This window comes from Pseudophryne corroboree, chromosome 4, assembly GCF_028390025.1.
Source record: "Pseudophryne corroboree isolate aPseCor3 chromosome 4, aPseCor3.hap2, whole genome shotgun sequence".
Classification (NCBI taxonomy): Eukaryota; Metazoa; Chordata; class Amphibia; order Anura; family Myobatrachidae; genus Pseudophryne; species Pseudophryne corroboree.
The window spans coordinates 23,943,262-23,948,261 of NC_086447.1; the positions used below are offsets into that span (position 1 = coordinate 23,943,262).

The 5,000-nt window shown below is 35.4% G+C and overlaps 7 non-coding genes across 7 annotated transcripts; all 7 read left to right on the forward strand.

Moving 5' to 3' along the window:
- Positions 1-237: 237 nt before the first annotated feature.
- On the forward strand, positions 238-319 carry TRNAS-AGA (transfer RNA serine (anticodon AGA)). The gene has a single exon. It is a non-coding gene; the product is annotated as a tRNA-Ser (tRNA).
- Positions 320-1,221: 902 nt separating this feature from the next.
- Positions 1,222-1,311, forward strand: TRNAY-GUA (transfer RNA tyrosine (anticodon GUA)). The gene is given in 2 exon segments: positions 1,222-1,258; positions 1,276-1,311. It is a non-coding gene; the product is annotated as a tRNA-Tyr (tRNA).
- Positions 1,312-1,550: 239 nt separating this feature from the next.
- TRNAS-AGA (transfer RNA serine (anticodon AGA)) lies at positions 1,551-1,632 on the forward strand. The gene has a single exon. It is a non-coding gene; the product is annotated as a tRNA-Ser (tRNA).
- Positions 1,633-2,470: 838 nt separating this feature from the next.
- Positions 2,471-2,560, forward strand: TRNAY-GUA (transfer RNA tyrosine (anticodon GUA)). The gene is given in 2 exon segments: positions 2,471-2,507; positions 2,525-2,560. It is a non-coding gene; the product is annotated as a tRNA-Tyr (tRNA).
- A 239-nt stretch (positions 2,561-2,799) lies between these two features.
- Positions 2,800-2,881, forward strand: TRNAS-AGA (transfer RNA serine (anticodon AGA)). The gene has a single exon. It is a non-coding gene; the product is annotated as a tRNA-Ser (tRNA).
- A 902-nt stretch (positions 2,882-3,783) lies between these two features.
- Positions 3,784-3,873, forward strand: TRNAY-GUA (transfer RNA tyrosine (anticodon GUA)). Its single transcript is given in 2 exon segments — positions 3,784-3,820; positions 3,838-3,873. It is a non-coding gene; the product is annotated as a tRNA-Tyr (tRNA).
- A 239-nt stretch (positions 3,874-4,112) lies between these two features.
- TRNAS-AGA (transfer RNA serine (anticodon AGA)) lies at positions 4,113-4,194 on the forward strand. Its single transcript has one exon. It is a non-coding gene; the product is annotated as a tRNA-Ser (tRNA).
- The last annotated feature ends 806 nt before the right edge of the window (positions 4,195-5,000 follow it).

The window sequence follows — 5,000 nt, forward strand, 5'->3', positions numbered from 1 at the left end:
ATGCTTTTGATAAACTTAGATGTCAGTACTGACATTTTACAAACCCAAAACTATACCAAGTATAAAGCATTCTCCAAGTTATATTTTAAAAATCATTAACGCAGGTCACTGTGGTCAGGATTAACTTCCCATGGAAATCATCTCTGATACAATATTACTTCAGTCATCCTCACAGCCTGAAATGAAGTAGCTCAACCCATAGAGAAACTTTTGTGAAAACATAACATTGCTTGAGAGGTAGTCGTGGCCGAGTGGTTAAGGTGGTGATCTAGAAATCCATTGGGGTCTCCCTGTGCAGGTTCAAATCCTGCCGACTACAACCATATGGTTGTTTTATTTTTCAGAAAATTTACTAAAAGCTTGAAACCAGTGTTGCTCAGGGTGAGTCAGGAACTGGCACATCAAAATCTTTAGGATGCCTGCCTGTTCTCTGTTTCTCTATCCGTCATTCTCCTCCTCTCCTTGAGACTGAGCCCAGGAATCTCAGCAGCCATACTAAGTAGCATTTATTAATTACAAATGCATTTTGAATGTCAAATTTGTAAGAAAGTTTTGTACATTTAGCAAAATATCAAATTCATTTGAAAGAAAATGATGTCCACTCAAAGTAAAAATAGCTTTGGTTACTTTCAATGCACAACATTTTACTTTCAAATCGTGTCAGATGACTTTCAGTGCTAATTATTATATCATTAACCTCTCCTTAATTAAAAATTGTGCTTTAATGCAAAAAAAGAAAAATAAATGTCTGTGCATACTCTCATGTAGCACAATTATCTTCACTAGCTCAAAAGGGCCGCTCATTGTCCAAAATGAATTGTCAAATCAGAACAAACAATGGAATATCCCCATCATTCCTGGAACACTTGATTAGTTTACAAAACAATCAAAATTCAAAAGAGTTTAGAAGGTTTGATAGGCTCAAGCATCTCTAATCTTGATGTAAGTTTGGCTACACTAAAAAATCTATTGAAAGTGCTTTGAAAACTAGCTCTGTAGCCAGTTGATAGTAATTGCACAAATATAAATCAAACTATTAGTGATATTTTCCAAATGATTAAACATGACAATTTGTGTGATAAAGCAACACAGGAATAAGTAGTTGAATCTCTTTTGTGTAGTCAAATCATTTTTCATTTTGCTTGGAAAGTTGATAATGTTTAAAATTAACACTCAATCATTTTAATAGCACGTAATATCACAGGTATACGATCATGGAATCCTTCGATAGCTCAGCTGGTAGAGCGGAGGACTGTAGAGGAGATTGGTACAGAAATCCTTAGGTCGCTGGTTCAATTCCGGCTCGAAGGATGGCGCTTTTGATAAACTTAGATGTCAGTACTGACATTTTACAAACCCAAAACTATACCAAGTATAAAGCATTCTCCAAGTTATATTTTAAAAATCATTAACGCAGGCCACTATGGTCAGGATTAACTTCCCATGGAAATCATCTCTGATACAATATTATTTCAGTCATCCTCACAGCCTGAAATGAAGTAGCTCAACCCATAGAGAAACTTTTGTGAAAACATCACATTGCATGAGAGGTAGTCATGGCCGAGTGGTTAAGGCGATGGACTAGAAATCCATAGGGGTCTCCCCGCGCATGTTCAAATCCTGCCGACTACGACCACATGGTTGTTTTAATTTTCAGAAAATTTACTAAAAGCTTGAAACCAGTGTTGATCAGGGTGAGTCAGGAACTGGCACATCCAAATCTTTAGGATGCCTGCCTGTTCTCTCTTTCTCTATCCTTCATTTTCCTCCTCTCCTTGAGACTGAGCCCAGGAATCTCAGCAGCTATACTAAGTAGCATTTATTAATTACTAATGCATTTTGAATGTCAAATTTGTAAGAAAGTATTGTACATTTAGCAAAATATCAAATTCATTTGAAAGAAAATGATGTCCACTCAAAGTAAAAAGAGCTTTGGTTACTTTCAATGCACAACATTTTACTTTCAAATCGTGTCAGATGACTTTCAGTGCTAATTATTATATCATTAACCTCTCCTTTATTAAAAATTGTGCTTTAATGCAAAAAAAGAAAAATAATTGTCTGTGCATACTCTCATGTAGCACAATTATCTTCACTAGCTCAAAAGGGCCGCTCATTGTCCAAAATGAATTGTCAAATCAGAACAAACAATGGAATATCCCCATCATTCCTGGAACACTTGATTAGTTTACAAAACAAGCAACATTTAAAAGAGTGTAGAAGGTTTGATAGGCTCAAGCATCTCTAATCTTGATGTAAGTTTGGATACAGTAAAAAATCTATTGAAAGTGATATTTTCCAAATGATTAAACATGACAATTTGTGTGATAAAGCAACACAGGAATAAGTAGTTGAATCTCTTTTGTGTAGTCAAATCATTTTTCAATTTGCTTGGAAAGTTGATAATGTTTAAAATTAACACTCAATCATTTTAATAGCACGTAATATCACAGGTGTACGATCATGTAATCCTTCGATAGCTCAACTGGTAGAGCGGAGGACTGTAGAGGAGATTGGTACAGAAATCCTTAGGTCGCTGGTTCAATTCCGGCTCGAAGGATGACGCTTTTGATAAACTTAGATGTCAGTACTGACATTTTACAAACCCAAAACTATACCAAGTATAAAGCATTCTCCAAGTTATATTTTAAAAATCATTAACGCAGGTCACTGTGGTCAGGATTAACTTCCCATGGAAATCATCTCTGATACAATATTACTTCAGTCATCCTCACAGCCTGAAATGAAGCAGCTCAACCCATAGAGAAACTTTTGTGAAAACATCACATTGAATGAGAGGTAGTCGTGGCCGAGTGGTTAAGACGATGGACTAGAAATCCATTGGTGTCTCCCTGCGCAGGTTCAAATCCTGCTGACTACGACCACATGGTTGTTTTATTTTTCAGAAAATTTACTAAAAGCTTGAAACCAGTGTTGCTCAGGGTGAGTCAGGAACTGGCACATCAAAATCTTTAGGATGCCTGCCTGTTCTCTCTTTCTCTATCCGTCATTCTCCTCCTCTACTTGAGACTGAGCCCAGGAATCACAGCAGCCATACTAAGTAGCATTTATTAATTACAAATGCATTTTGAATGTCAAATTTGTAAGAAAGTTTTGTACATTAGGCAAAATATCAAATTCATTTGAAAGAAAATGATGTCCACTCAAAGTAAAAAGAGCTTTGGTTACTTTCAATGCACAACATTTTACTTTCAAATCGTGTCAGATGACTTTCAGTGCTAATTATTATATCATTAACCTCTCCTTTATTAAAAATTGTGCTTTAATGCAAAAAAAGAAAAATAATTGTCTGTGCATACTCTCATGTAGCACGATTATCTTCACTAGCTCAAAAGGGCCGCTCATTGTCTAAAATGAATTGTCAAATCAGAACAGACAATGGAATATCCCCATCATTCCTGGAACACTTGATTAGTTTACAAAATAAGCAAAATTTAAAAGAGTGTAGAAGGTTTGATAGGCTCAAGCATCTCTAATCTTGATGTAAGTTTGGCTACACTTAATAATCTATTGAAAGTGCTTTCCAAACTAGCTCTGTAGCCAGTTGATAGTAATTGCACAAATATAAGTCAAACTATTAGTGATATTTTCCAAATGATTAAACATGACAATTTGTGTGATAAAGCAACACAGGAATAAGTAGTTGAATCTCTTGTGTGTAGTCAAATCATTTTTCATTTTGCTTGGAAAGTTGATAATGTTTAAAATTAACACTCAATCATTTTAATAGCATGTAATATCACAGTTGTACGAACATGGAATCCTTCGATAGCTCAGCTGGTAGAGCGGAGGACTGTAGAGGAAATTGGTACAGAAATCCTTAGGTTGCTGGTTCAGTTCCGGCTCGAAGGATGATGCTTTTGATAAACTTAGATGTCAGTACTGACATTTTACAAACCCAAAACTATACCAAGTATAAAGCATTCTCCAAGTTATATTTTAAAAATCATTAACGCAGGTCACTGTGGTCAGGATTAACTTCCCATGGAAATCATCTCTGATACAATATTACTTCAGTCATCCTCACAGCCTGAAATGAAGTAGCTCAACCCATAGAGAAACTTTTGTGAAAACATCACATTGCTTGAGAGGTAGTCGTGGCCAAGTGGTTAAGGTGATGATCTAGAAATCCATTGGGGTCTCCCCGTGCAGGTTCAAATCCTGCCGACTACAACCATATGGTTGTTTTATTTTTCAGAAAATTTACTAAAAGCTTGAAACCAGTGTTGCTCAGGGTGAGTCAGGAACTGGCACATCAAAATCTTTAGGATGCCTGCCTGTTCTCTGTTTCTCTATCCGTCATTCTCCTCCTCTCCTTGAGACTGAGCCCAGGAATCTCAGCAGCCATACTAAGTAGCATTTATTAATTACAAATGCATTTTGAATGTCAAATTTGTAAGAAAGTTTTGTACATTTAGCAAAATATCAAATTCATTTGAAAGAAAATGATGTCCACTCAAAGTAAAAATAGCTTTGGTTACTTTCAATGCACAACATTTTACTTTCAAATCGTGTCAGATGACTTTCAGTGCTAATTATTATATCATTAACCTCTCCTTAATTAAAAATTGTGCTTTAATGCAAAAAAAGAAAAATAAATGTCTGTGCATACTCTCATGTAGCACAATTATCTTCACTAGCTCAAAAGGGCCACTCATTGTCCAAAATGAATTGTCAAATCAGAACAAACAATGGAATATCCCCATCATTCCTGGAACACTTGATTAGTTTACAAAACAATCAAAATTCAAAAGAGTTTAGAAGGTTTGATAGGCTCAAGCATCTCTAATCTTGATGTAAGTTTGGCTACACTAAAAAATCTATTGAAAGTGCTTTGAAAACTAGCTCTGTAGCCAGTTGATAGTAATTGCACAAATATAAATCAAACTATTAGTGATATTTTCCAAATGATTAAACATGACAATTTGTGTGATAAAGCAACACAGGAATAAGTAGTTGAATCTCTTTTGTGTAGTCAA